The sequence below is a fragment of the Lithobates pipiens genome, unplaced genomic scaffold (genome assembly GCF_037356315.1).
Source record: "Lithobates pipiens isolate NorthernLeopardFrog02 unplaced genomic scaffold, aLitPip1_a1.2 Scaffold_22, whole genome shotgun sequence".
Lineage (NCBI taxonomy): Eukaryota > Metazoa > Chordata > Amphibia > Anura > Ranidae > Lithobates > Lithobates pipiens.
In genome coordinates, this window is record NW_027507784.1 from 221,505,954 (window position 1) to 221,520,961 (window position 15,008).

Below are 15,008 nucleotides of genomic sequence, written 5' to 3' on the forward strand. Positions count from 1 at the left end.
CATAAGTGTGTGGGAAGGAGTTTGAGGAGTAAATCCCAAAATGTATAAACACTCAAAATAGGTATATAAAGATGGGACACTCCTGGTGTGTGTGTGTGTGTGTGTGTGTGTGTGTATGTATGTATGTATATATAATGTACACAGTGCCTTGCGAAAGTATTCGGTCCCCTTGAACTTTTCAACCTTTTGCCACATTTCCTGCTTCAAACATAAAGATATAAAATTACATTTTTTTGTGAAGAATCACCAACAAGTGGGACACAATTGTGAAGTGGAACGAAATCTATTGGATAATTTAAACTTTTTTAGCAAATAAAAAACTGAAAAGTGGTGCGTGCAAAATTAGTCGGCCCCTTTGCTTTCAGTGCAGCAAACTCACTCCAGAAGTTCAGCGAGGAGCTCTGAATGATCCAATGTTGTCCTAAATGACTGATGGTGATAAATAGAATCCACCTGTGTGTAATCAAGTCTGTATAAATGCACCTGCTCTGTGATAGTCTCAGGGTTCTGTTGAAAGCGCAGAGAGCATCATGAAGCCCAAAGAACACACCAGGCAGGTCCGTAATACTGTTGTGGAGAAGTTTAAAGCCGGATTTGGATACAAAAAGATTTCCCAAGCTTTAAACATCCCAAGGAGCACTGTGCACGCGATCATTTTGAAATGGAAGGAGTATCAGACCATTGCAAATCTACCAAGACCTGTCCATCCCTCTAAACTTTCAGCTCAGACAAGGAGAAGACTGATCAGAGATGCAGCCAGGAGGTCCATGATCACTCTGGATGAACTGCAGAGAACTACAGCTGAGGTGGGAGAGTCTATCCATAGGACAACAATCAGTCGTACACTGCACAAATCTGGCCTTTATGGAAGAGTGGCAAGAAGAAAGCCATTTCTCAAAGATATCCATAAAAAGTCTCATCTAAAGTTTGCCACAAGCCACCTGGGAGACACACCAAACATGTGGAAGAAGGTGCTCTGGTCAGATGAAACCAAAATCAAACTTTTTGCCCACAGTGCAAAACGATATGTTTGGCGTAAAAGCAACACAGCTCATCACCCTCAACACACCATCCCCACTGTCAAACATGGTGGTGGCCGCATCATGGTTTGGGCCTGCTTTTCTTCAGCAGGGACAGGGAAGATGGTTAAAATTGAGGGGAAGATGGATGCAGCCAAATACAGGACCGTTCTGGTTAAAAACCTGTTGGAGTCTGCAAAAGACCTGGAACTGGGACAGAGATTTATCTTCCAACAAGACAATGATCCCAAACATACAGCAAAATCTACAAAGGAATGGTTCACAAATAAACGTATCCAGGTGTTAGAATGGCCAAGTCAAAGTCCAGACCTGAATCCAATCGAGAATCTGTGGAAAGAGCTGAAAACTGCTGTTCACAAACGCTCTCCATCCAACCTCACTGAGCTCGAGCTGTTTTGCAAGGAAGAATGGGCAAGAATTTCAGTCTCTCGATGTGCTAAACTGATAGAGACATACCCCAAGCGACTTGCAGCTGTAATCGCAGCAAAAGGTGGCTCTACAAAGTATTAGCGCAAGGGGGCCGAATAATTTTGCACGCCTCACTTTTCATTTTTTTATTAGTTAAAAAAGTTTCAAAAATCCAATAGATTCCGTTCCACTTCACAATTGTGTCCCACTTGTTGGTGATTCTTCACAAAAAATAAAAATTGTATATCTTTGTTTGAAGCCTGAAATGTGGCAAAAGGTTGAAAAGTTCAAGGGGGCCGAATACTTTCGCAAGGCACTGTGTGTGTGTGTATATATATATATATATATACGGTATATATATATATATATATATATATATAATGTCATGAGGGTAAAACTAAATGTAAGACAGGACCACCAGTATTGCAGAAAAAAATTGGACAACACTATTATGTTTTTAAGTCGGGCTAGATGGAGAAAGGATAGTCAAAAGACTAAATAAGAAATGTGGGGAAAAGACTGCACTACAGAATACATAGATCAATATAAAGTGAAGAAAAAGCTGCCAACACTTAGTTTGTGAATATGATATGTATAAAAACATACACAAATTGTATATGTGAAAAACAAATAGGCTGTGCTTATACGCAATAAGTCTATAAATTCAGCACAAAGCAATAGTCCGCAAAAATGTGAAGGGAAGAGCTCTTCCTGTTGAGGTGACACCAAACCAATGGGGATGGGAAACTGATTGTCTGTAGTCACTCTCAGCAACACTTCGAAGGCAAGTAAATAAATACTCTTCTCAACTGAGATGGACACACGTGGTACGACAGTGGGTCAAACAGGCTCGGGATCCTATGAGGTGTGGATCAGGTGCTGTACACTTGGAGGTGTTGAGGTAGGTCCGATGTGGTATCCCTGACTGTCAGTCTCAAGGCCCCAAGGGGCTCTACAATCCAAATGGATGTCATCCCAAACAGTTCCTCATAGACTCCAGAAAAATATATGGAAAAAAGGAGGAGGGCTCCAAATCGTGCAGGTCAAACCAGATGTTTTTTTGAAAATTGTCATATATCAACAATGACACTATAAAAATTATCACAAAAATATAAACAACAGTTAAAGCAATGTGGGGTACAGTAAATGCTATGCTGATGCGTTTTGACACTAAAAGGTCTTCAACTGGGGCAAATCCAAGAGACTAAATAAGTCAGACAGTATATAACATAAGACAGCAGGTGATAGCTTACTTTAAACGACAAGTGTGATAGATTCTCCTTGCATTGATGTGGAGTCCAAGCATGCAGCGTACTACTGACATCATGCAAGGGTATATATAAGAAAGTGATGTGTGAAATTCACACCCATCAAAGTGGTGGTGTCCAATGGTGGAAACAGAAAAGCACCAGGTGATCTGGGAGCTCACCTGAAGAATGGTGAGCTTATCTGGATCAGCGATCAAATGCGACCCTGAGAGTGCTGGGAGCTGTCTAATTCCCCGGGCTGAATGTCGTCAGGTGTCACTCCGTCACAAGGCGCAGCGATGTCAGACATCACAGGCTTAGTATTGATATGGATGCTGGGATCCTGGGGTGACGTGGATCTTGCTTGAAAGTGGCCCTTAATATGCTTGTATGGTCAATTTGCTTATAAGTACTTTCAGATTTTTATTCAAGCGACCCTGTAGTGTTCGCCACGTTACCTTTTTCCCTAATATGATGTTTATTTCACCTATTTATTCTCTTCCCCTGACAAAGGAATGCAACAATTTATTCTGAAACATGTTGGGCTCCCTGAAATTCATATGATCAACCTTGACCTCTCACTGTGAGACCTTTCATATTATTCAGATGTCAGCTGTATATATGTTATAGCATCACCACATTCTCTGTCTTCTTTTTAGAACCAATATTTTACCTATAATATGTTTGTATAATAACATTTTGTAATATTTGTCATACCTGTTTCCTACTTCTATTACTTTTCTACTGGTCTTATTCCATGCCCGTACAATCCCTGGGGCACACTTCTCCATTTTTTTTTCTTCAATGACACAAGGGAGCTAGCTGACACTATAAACTCCTTCCCTACCACTAATCAGCCTATCTCTGATACCACCCTGAAGGATATGCTGGTGTCCCTGCACACAGATATGATGCGCAAAACTTCAGGGCTGAAGTTCAGGAGTTAGAAGGAAGAGTGGATCATATTGAACATAAAATACTCTCATTGATGCACTCAATGACCAGCTTAAAATGAAAGTAGCAGACATAGAAGACTACTTGCGACGAAACAATGTTAAACTCAGGCATCCCCGAGTCTGTTCAAAACGCACAGCTAAATCAAAATGCCTGTGACCTGATGTGCACAGTACTACCATCTATTCCAGCTTCTGAGATAGTGATGGACAGGATTCACTGTCTAAGCCTTATCTTCCTGATAATATCCCACGTGATGTCATCATGAGAGTAAATTTCTACCATGTAAAGGACCACCTCATGTCTAATTTATGCAAAGGGTCCCAGATACCTGAGCAATACTCCCGCATCCAAATGTATTTATCCCAATACACGTTACAGAAAAGGAAATTGCTTTTGCCAATCACAAAAGCTCTACGCAACCACAATATTATCTAGCGCTGGGGCTATCCAATGAAGCTCACCGTCACTCATAATGACATCACATTAGTGATAACGACAAACGACACTGACTGAGGGTCTTGCACTACTCAGAGCATGGGATATCCTCCCGGAGCAAGAACCCACATCTCGATCATCTACCAGAGTAAATGCCCAAGATGATTGGCAAGTTGTCTCCCACAAATATAAGCAGAAAACCTATGCAAACTGATCACTTGCTACTATCAATCCACAATAATCCTACTACCTGACTTCCCCGGTCAGATGGAGCACATTACCCACAAAATCCCCTCCACAAGTAATGTGCTGTATTTCTGAAATCAGATTCCAGTCGGAATCACTCTCCTTCTTCTTAACTATTTTCTGTTCTTTTTGTGTTTTTTTTTTCTTCCCTGCCTCATTTCCTTCCATTCATTGTCGGTTCTAGGTCTGACCTCTGAGGACCACGCGCTACGTATGCGAATGGTATACTGATGCATGACCTGCACCAATCCTTGATCGGAGCTATGACAATCACACAGTAGACCGCATCTGGACTTGTCCTCTACACCCAAACGGCTGTCCTCAGCACTTCAACCACTATTTCACAAAGAAGTAGTTTATGACACAGGGAGGTGTTTATATGCAGAAGAATGTGATCATACCTTCCATTTGTCACGACATAATTCCTATTCAAGGATTGACATGATTTTAGTAGATAAGGTTTTGCTCCAAGCTGTAGCCTCCTCCACTATTCATGATATCTCTTGGTCAGACCATGCCCGTACCTCTAGATCAATAGTGGAGGAGCATACACATAATCCTACTTAAATTTGGAGGGTCAACTCTCAGGTGTTTAACTCTCCCCAATATGTAGCTCACATCAATAAGTATCTACAAATATATTTTCAACTGAATTTGCAATCTGTTTTGAATCTGTTCAATGTCTGGTGTGCCCATAAGGCCTTCATAAGAAGTATTTTTATTCAATTATGTTCTCGCATAAAGAGGCAGAGGGTGTTGCAGCTTGACAAACTACTGGAAGAGATCCACATCTTAGAGGCTAACAACAAGTCCAATCCCACCCATTCTTCCCACCAAGCCCTTTTCAAGCTACATACTGATCTCTGACTTTCATTGATAGAGCAATATGATAAACACCTTAAAGCGGAGGTCCAACCACTGCTGCAAAAATTAAAAGCCAGCAGCTACAAATACTGCAGCTGCTGGCTTTTAATAATAGGACATTTACCTGTCCTGGAGTCCAGTGATGTCAGCATGGCAGCTGATGTTTCCCTCAGCTCTTGGGTGCAAGCTGCTGCCACTGTGGGTAAGGGAACCCGGCTTCACATCTGAAACCCTACTGCGCATGCGTGAGGTTCCGCTACTTTCTCCTACTGGCCCGGCCATAGGGGAGGAAGAGGGAGCTAATATTATGGAGTCAGTATGGGGCTCCTGGAAGTGGGGACAGGATACCTTTCGAAGACAAGTATCCTCCCTCCCCCATCCCCCCAAAATGGGCCAATTGTGCCACCAGAGGGGGGGGGGGTAAAAAAATCTGTGGAAGTTCCACTTTTGGGTAGAACTCCGCTTTAATGCTCTTAAACGAACGCATTACTCTGCCTGGCTACTCTTGCTTCAAATTCCTGGCAAATTGGTTTAAGAATAACAAAACTCAGACTGAAATTGCACATTTACCAGATCCGCACTCTAACCGTAAAATTATTAACCCAAAGGAAATAGCCGATGCCTTCGCCTCATATTCTAGTTCCCTCTACAACTCAAAGAATGACCACAAAACTCCCCAACCCCAAAATGCATCTATTGACTCTTTCCTTGACGCCCTTAAATCAAGTGAGAACCGCCCACCTGGGTGGAGAGAGAGTGCTGCTAGCCCAAAATATGATTAATTTGAAAAATTGCTCACAAGGGCCTATAGGCAGCTAGAAAAAGTTGGACTGAATAGAAAATATCAAAAAAGTTATTTATTGCGCACAGATGTATAAAAAACAAAACAAAAAACAGGAATTAAAAACCTATGTGAGCTCCTGTATGCATGGTATCCAATTATGAGATGTCAATGTTACAAATGCAGATGACAAAAAAGCGTTTAATACTAAATGCTAATGCTCCGAGAAGAGCCCCTCCCTTCAATTGCCTACGCTCACAAGCACTCAGTTGCAAGCCCATAATGCACCTATTACACCTTAAGAGATTAGCAAAGCTATTCACTCTCTCCCATTGGGTAAATATACTCCAGGGCCGGATTGGCCTGTCAAATGACTATTACAAACAATTCCAATCAGTCCTTTGCCCAACGTTCTCCTCTGTGTTTGCGGCTGTCCTCTGCCTCCTTCCTACCTGAAATGCTACAGGGATATATAGTAATGATCCCGAAACCTGGAAAGGAACCTAATTCTCCAACCAATTATAGGCCATTTTTTTAATTAAACGCTGATGTTAAATTATACGCAAAAATCTTGGCCCATAGGTTAACCCCTATCTTACCTGTTCTGATCAGAATCATAGTTACATAGTAGGTGAGTTGGAAAAAAGACCAACCTATGTGTGCGATTATATGTCAGAATTACTTTGTATATCCCTGTATGTTGTGGTCGTTCAGGTGCTTATATAATAGTTTCTTGAAACTATCAATGCGCCTCGCTGAGACCACCGCTTGTGGAAGGGAATTCCACATCCTTGCCGCTCTTACAGTAAAGAACCCTCTACGTAGTTTCAGGTTATACCTTTTTTTCTTCTAATTTTAATGAGTGGCCACAAGTCTTGTTAAACTCCCTTTTGCAAAAAAGTTTTATCCCTATTGTGGGGTCACCAGTATTTGTATATTGAAATCATATCCCCTTTCAAGTGTCTCTTCTCCAGAGAGAATAAGTTCAATGTTTGCAACCTTTCCTCATAACTAATATCCTCCAGGCCCTTTATCAGCTTTGTTGCCCTTCTTTGTACTTGCTCCATTTCCAGTACATCCTTCCTGAGGACTGGTGCCCAGAACTGGGCAGCATATTCCAGGTGCTGCCGGACCAGAGTCTTGTAGAGCGGGAGAATTATCGTATTTATCTCTTGAGTTGATCCCCTTTTTAATGCATGCCAATATTCTGTTTGCTTTGTTAGCAGCAGCTTGGCATTGCATGCCATTGCTGAGCCTGTCATATATTAGAACCCTGTCATGGTTATGCAGTGATGTGTGCCTGTCAGCTTACCTTCTCCATGTGTTTCTTAAGAGGCCAGCCACTTCCACCTGGTGGTTTTTATAACCTCTCCACTAAACATGTCTCCACCCCAGGCTCTATCAGGGAACCCTATATTAACCTGGGCACTGCAAGCCAGCGGTGCTGATCAACCATTCTGTATTCACTGTGTGTTTGGTTTCCTGCTTGCTGTGTTCTCTGTTTGTCTCAGTTACCGACCTTGGCGTGTTCTCGACTATTCCTGTTTGCTTATGGCCTTGACCTTTTGGTGTGTCCCCGACCATCCCTGACTGCCTGTGTTCCTGTCTGCTAGTTGCCCTGACCTCTGCCTTATTCTTTCACTATCCTTGTTGTTCCAGCCTTCTTTTTCCTTCTCCTTTAGTCTACCGTGAGCTGTGAGACCCTAGGGGCCGCGACCTGGAGCCAGACTGCAGTGAAGTCCATCTTCACCGCTGGAGGCTCTGGTGAACACCTGCTGGCTCTTAGACTCCGTGCCCTGGGGAATCTATGTTCTAGCTCCCACTGGGATCTGTTAGTGATCCAGTAGACCTGCTTCCTGAATCTCCCTGGGTACAATCCACAGCAGTCAGTCCTATGGTCCACTACCTTAGCAGTGCACTTTGCATCTGTCACCTGGTCTCAGGTGACTTGACAGACCGACAGGCCCTTTTCCATCCTAGATTCCCCCAGAGGTTCTCCCCCAGTGTATAGATTACATTCCTATTTTTGCCAAATGTATTATTTTACATTTTTCTACATTGAACCTCATTTGCCATGTAGTCTTTTTGCAAGTTTTCCACATCCTGCGGAGAAGTCATTACCCTGCTTAGCTTAGTATCGTCCGCAAATAGAGATTGTTTACCCCATCCTCCAGGTCATTTATGAACAAATTAAATAGGATTGGTCCCAGCACAGAACCCTGGGGGACCCCACTACCCACCCCTGACCATTGAGAGTACTCCCCATTTATCACCACCCTCTGAACTCGCCCGTTTAGCCAGTTTTCAATCCATGTACTCACCTTACGGTCCATTCCAAGGGACCTTATTTTGTACAGTAAAGGTTTTTTGTAAACTGTGGCAAATGCTTTTGCAAAATCCAGATACCACATCTACGGGCCTTCCTTTATCTAGCTGGCAACTCGCCTCCTCATAGAAGTTTAATAGATTTGTGTGGTAAGAACGATTCTTCATGAATCCATGCTGATTACTGCTAACCACACCGTTCTCATTACTAAAATCTTGTATATAGTCCCTTATCCCCTCCAAGAGTTTACATACTATTGATGTTAGGCTAACTGGTCTGTAATTCCCAGTGATGTATTTTGGGCCCCTTTTAAATATCGGTGCTACATTGGCTTTTCTCCAATCAGCTGGTACCATTCCAGTCAGTAGACTGTCAGTAAAAATTAGGAACAATGGTCTGGCAATTACTGAGTTCTCCAAGTACACTCGGGTGCAAGCCATCTGGTCCCGGTGATTTGTTAATGTTAAGTTTCCCAAGTCTAATTTTAATTCTGTCCTCCTGTTAACCATGTAGGTGCTTCCTGTGATGTGTCATGAGGATAAACACTGCAGTTTTGGTTACTGAAGCCCCCCCAATTCCCCCGTGAAGACTGAGGAGAATAAATTCAATACCTTCGCCATCTCCCCTATCCTTTGTAACCAGATGTCCTTCCTCATTCTTTATGGGGCCAATATGGTCTGCCCTCCCTTTTTTACTGTTCACAGACTTTATTACTTTACTGTTTAACAGACTTTATTGGGATGTTTTTGCCCTCCTCCGCTATGTGTCTTTCATGTTCTATCGTAGCTGTCCTTATTGCACCCTTACATTTCTTGTTGCATTCTTTATAAAGTCTGAATGCTGATGATGCTCCCTCAACCTTGCATATTTTGAAGGCCTTCTCCTTTGCTTTTATATGCATTTTTACATTGGAGTCAACCCATCCAGGACTTTTGTTTGTGCTTTTAAATTTATTACCCAATATGCTCTTAAAGTAAACCCATCTCTCCTCTGTGTTCTTTGTTCCTAAGATTGTATGCCTTCTAGTAAGGCTCGTAGTTTAGGGACGTTGGCTCTTTTGAAATTCAGTGCCTTTGTATTCCCCTTATGTTTCCTATTTGTGTGATTTTTACTGAAGCCAATTGACCTGTGATCGCTGTTGCCTAAATTGCCCCATATTTCCACATCCGTGATCAGGTCTGTATTGTTGTTAATCAGTAGATCCAGTAATGCTTTATTTCTAGTTGGTGCGTTTTCCATCTGACCCATAAAATTGTCCTGCAAGACGTTTAGGAACTGGCGAACCTTGGATGAATGTGCGGTTCCCTCCACCCAGTCTATGTCTGGATAGTTAATATTCCCCATTATGATAACACTTCTCATCCTTGCTGCTAATCCAAATTGTGATAGATCTGTCTCCCCTTCTTCCCTCTGGTTAGGGGGCCCCTAGCATACTCCCAGTATTTTCCCCTTAACGTCATCCCTTTGGAGCTCTACCCATAAGGATCCCACCTCCTTCCTAGCTCCCTTAGTGATATCATCTCTCACATTAACTTGTACATTATTCTTTATATATAGGCATACCCCTCCCTCTTTTTTACTCTCTCTATCCTTGCGATAAAGGGTATACAGTTGAATGTTTGCCAGCCAATCATGAAAGCTGTTGAACCATGTCTCTGAAATTTTCACAAAATCCAAATCCTCCTACTACAACAATATCTCTAGTTCCCCCATCTTGTCTGCCAGGCTCCTGGCATTGGTGAACATGCCATGTAGTTTAGACCGGTTGCATATTATCCTCTTATTGAGTTTTCCGAGATTGCAACTAGGACTTGCTACTATACTTAACTTAGGTTTATGTGCTTTGGTCAACCTACCACTAATGCCCCCAATACTACCCTCTGGAATATGTTCCACGCTGACTATCTCTACCTCTGGACCCTCCCCCCCCCCCATCACATAGTTTAAAAACCCCTCTAACTTTTTGGCCATCTTAAGCTGATCTCCACCCTCCTCATTTAGGTGCTGTCCGTCCCTTATATAGTAATGGTTTTTGACTGAGAATTTGGCCCAGTTCTCCAGTAACCCAAACCCCTCCTTACTACACTAGCTCTTCAACCACTTGTTTACTTCCCTAATCTCCCTCTGCTTTTCTAGTGTGGCTCAATGTACCGGTAGTATTCCTGAGAAAACTACCTTGGAGGTCCTTTTCCTCAATTTAGCTCTTAAGTCCCTAAAATTATTCTTTAGGACACTCCATCTACCTCTGACTTTGTCATTGGTGCCAACGTGCACCACGACAGCTGGGTCTTCCCCAGCCCCTCCCAGTGATCTGTCCACCAGATCCATGATGTGCCAAACCGGAGTGCCTGATAGACAACATACTGTTCGGTGCTTCAGGTCTTTGTTACAGATTGGCCTCTTTGTCCTTCTACGAATTGAGTCCCCTACCACCGGAATTTGTCTTTCCTTTCCCTTCGCTTCCCCCCCACACTCACTGGAGGTGTTCTTCCCCCTGGCAGCTAGGAGAGTCCCTCAGCTCTAGCAGTGCTGGTTCCTGACTGGCATCACCAATGTCACTCAACGGAGCGCACTTATTGGGATGCTCCAGCCCTGAATCGCCCTCCCTGGCACTTCCCCCTCTACCCTTCCTGACTCTCACACTTTCTCTTTGCTAGTGCCTGCACCTCTGTCTCCACCCGTCTCTGTACTGGCCCCTGCTGACACCCGCCGGGCATCGTACCTATTAAATTTAATGAGGATCGGGGATTATACCCTGTCCAAATTATCTAACAACTAGCTTCCTGACACTAATACTCAACAAGACAATAGACAGGCACTCACAGAACTACATGCACTCACAGACCTACGTGCACTTGCAGACCAATCGCAGAACTATGCACACTCGCAGAATACAGTACACAAGTACTAATTATCCACACACACTACTCAGACAACGCTCAGGTACTCACACTACACAGGTACTATGATTCCTGTTATAACCTCTATTTTTTAACTCACCACTTAGACAGAGTTCCAGCAAGCTAAAAGATGAGCAGCCTCACAATGGGTTCTACAGAAGGTTATATAGGTCTCAGGCACCTGTGACCAATTAACCACTCCCCTTAATTAGTAGGCTGAAGGAAGCAAAAAAAAAAGCTGTTTAAAAAGTGTCAGAAAAAGGTGTTAAAGCTACAAGGAAAAGCCCCAAAAAGAACTTACAAATGCAACCCAGCAATCAAAAAGCAAGATTTGTCCACTCTCCACTCAACGTAGTTACATAGTAAGGTTGAATAAAGACACCAGTCCATCCAGTTCAACCTGAGTAAGTATCTCCAATTGGGCCTATCCATGTATATTACACACTCACATCGGTCCCTACCCTCAAGAAGCCCACAATCCAAGGTCCCCATTCATATATTTCTGGCCAATTTTGGCCAGAAGCTAATTAACATACCAGCATTTCTTTGGAGTGTTGGAGGAAACCGAAGTACCCGGAGGAAACCCACACATGCACAGGGAGAACATGCAAACTCCAGGCAGGTAGTGTCGTGGTTGGGATTCAAACCAGCAACCCTTTTTGCTGCTAGGATAGAGTGCTAACCACTACACCTCTGTGCCGCCACTCAAGGCCCCCACTGTTTAGCTTCCAACCAGCAGTCTGGCATCTATTGGCCCTTAGCCCTCAAAACATTTGTGTGGAAAACCATGAAACCCCTGTGCTTCCATGCCCAACATTTTTAAACATACAGTAAGTATGCTGGTGGAGTGGGTATAATTGATCTCCATGACTATCTTGCAGTGACACATCTATCACAGCTCAAATACTGTTTTTCCTCCTCGAACGACAAACTATGGACTGATATTGAGCTGTCCACTAGTCCTACATCTTCACTCAGCAACTTTATAATAACCAATATATGGAAACTCTATCCCTTAAAAAAATCTACCCCTCACTACCCAGGCTTCACTGATGGCATGGAGAACCTTCTTTTCCTTGACCCCCTTCTAGTACACATAAAACATCACTGCCTATCCCATTAAAAGTCGTAGAATCACTTATCCCCCACATATCTTTTCAAAAATGGATGGAGAAGGGGTATCAATTATGGAGAATGTGTTTAACAAACATTTTCTCAAGCCTTTTGCACAACTCCAGAGGCAAATCCCATCAACCGACCACTACCCCCCATCTCCAAGTGTCTAATTTTCTAAATCCCCTAACCTTCCCTGAAATATATATTCACAAACAGGGTTGACAATATTTCCAAAACTCCTCATCCTCATTAAAAGGTACCTCCTTATTTTATAATCTTCTGTAAAACAAACTCATGTTTCATAAATCTTCCCCGTACCTAAAGTGGCAAAGAGACATAAGGGGAAACCTTTAATATCAACCAATGGCAATCTGCCTTCAAATCCATTTTCCAGTCTTCCTAATGCGCCAATCATTGGGCTCTAACCCCAAAAATCGCTCTTCAGTGGTACCTCACCCAATATAGTGTCTCCAAATTCCTTATGTCACAATCCCCATTATTTTGGAAAGTTTGCAGAGGGATAGGACATCTTTATACATATCTTCTGGTCATGTAAACACAAGTTTTTTGGAATAAATTATTTCATACGATCTCTGAGATCACTGGGATTATTACTCCTCCCTACCCAGCTCTGGAGATTCTTAACCTAGATCACTTCCATAGATCACTTCCCCCTCAAATGTCGCAGAGTCGTTACTCATATGTTGCTGACCACCAGAGCGCTTATAACCAGACGATAGAAATCCAATCTATCACTTAATGTCACTGAGGTGATTGACATGGTAAAGCAAAACTATGCATATTAAAATCTCCTTTCACATAAACATGGCAGTAAATGACTCTTCGACTATCACTGGAGCCTATGGAACTTGTGGGTCAAAAACTGTTTACTGTATGATGTGCAACTGTCGATGTCACGCAGATCAATAAGCTTACGGTTTAATATGATTGGTTAGACCAAACTCTGATACCGAAATACTGTTTTATTGTAATGTTTACTGTCTTATTTGTTTTATTCTGTTATGTTTTATTTTACTACAATCCTTCATCTTGGTGCCTTTGCTCTTGTGATATACTGTAACTCATATGTTACCCTTGTAACATTTATTATGCATCTAACTATACTGGGGACATGTTTTGACTTTGGTCATTCACTGCCTGTACACCTCTCTGGGGCACATATTGTTAGTTTGCTTGTAAATCTGTTATATTCACACTGTGCTATACTCTTTACAATAAAAAAAAAAAAAAAAACAATGGGTACAAAAGGCATATCACACAACATATTCCAATTATTCTAGAGGCTTCTCTGTGCTAATAAGCAAGTTGCTTCCATGTGTGGTTCACATGGTTCCCCCCCCCCCTTTTCCGATGTCTTGTTGTACACCATCTTAGATAAGATATCCCCTATTGCCTGCAAAGCTGTTGATTATGGGGGACATTAATGCTCTATTATCCCCAGATTCAGATTGTGCACGTTTCCGGGGATCTCTAGCTTTGGGCTCAGGCCACTGGTCTAACTGAATCTTGGAAATGAAAGAACCCCTTATCTAGAACCTACTCTTGCTTTACATCTCATAACATGGCATCCCACACCAACCTGGCTTTCTTGAATTCCTCTTTGTTGGCATTCATCCAATAGGTAGTTTACCTCACCAGCGGGCTGTCTAACCACTGCCCGCTGGCCTTGACACTTCACTGCCATGCGTAATGTGGCTTTGTGGAGTCTGGGGTCTCAGTGGATCTCCCATCCCATTCCAGGAGCTATTGCAGATTTCTGGATTGCAAACGAGGGTTCTGCCTCTCCCGGTCTAGTGTGAGATGCCTTTAAGGCTTGTATCCACTCTCCCCAATGAATCCCCAAATTGTTTTTTTCAGCAATTAAACCAATTACTTCCTTCTTTTCTGCGGGGCTTCCACACCCTGCGCTATAAATGTACTACACTTCTGATGCCATCTTCACAGGGGGGCTTGGCACTCCTGTAATGCCACAAATTTTACCTGGCCAGGCAGTTTGATGACAGCTTATTGCTGACTCCAACCTGATGTTTTCCAACCCCTGTATTATACTGGAGGCATCCATTGTAGGGTCCCTGGAAGCCTTAAGGCTTTGCCCTTCATGGTCCCCGGGTCCCTTATCCACTTACCCTCACCCCCCCCACCCCCGCCATGCTCACTACCATTAACGCCTGGCGCACAGGACTTTGATTTGAATCCCGATCACACACGGCGCTTTACCTTTTCACGCCTCTCTGGGACAACCCAACTTTGCATCACTTCTGTGTCATGCTGGACCCTAAGATTTGGACTAAATACCAGATAAAGACCATCTCCAGTAGACAATGTAGAATTGCTGTCTTTTATTTACCTTTGCCCACTGTACAATATTCCCACCACTTGCTTGTTTCGGCACCTGCAGATTGCTCATGCCTTTGCCAGCCAATTTCCTTGCCATCCTTGGCAGCTTGTAAGTTCTGATGTTGAGGCACTGCTCCACAAACACCCTTTCAAAAAGCTGGCATCAACGCGTTCTTATCTTTTTATGGTGGTCCTTCCAGATTTATCCTCTCTTAGAAGAAAATGGCTCCTGGATATCCCACTACTGCAAGTAGAACGTTAATATGCTTGCTTCTTTTCTATGCCAGGGAGACACCCATGCTTGGGGAAAAAAAAGTAGTGGCTCCCACT

The 15,008-nt window shown here is 43.0% G+C and overlaps 1 protein-coding gene across 7 annotated transcripts in view; it reads left to right on the forward strand.

Moving 5' to 3' along the window:
• Positions 1-15,008, forward strand: part of VPS35L (VPS35 endosomal protein sorting factor like) — a 1,440,208-nt gene that overhangs the window by 1,133,032 nt on the left and 292,168 nt on the right. The window lies entirely within an intron of this gene.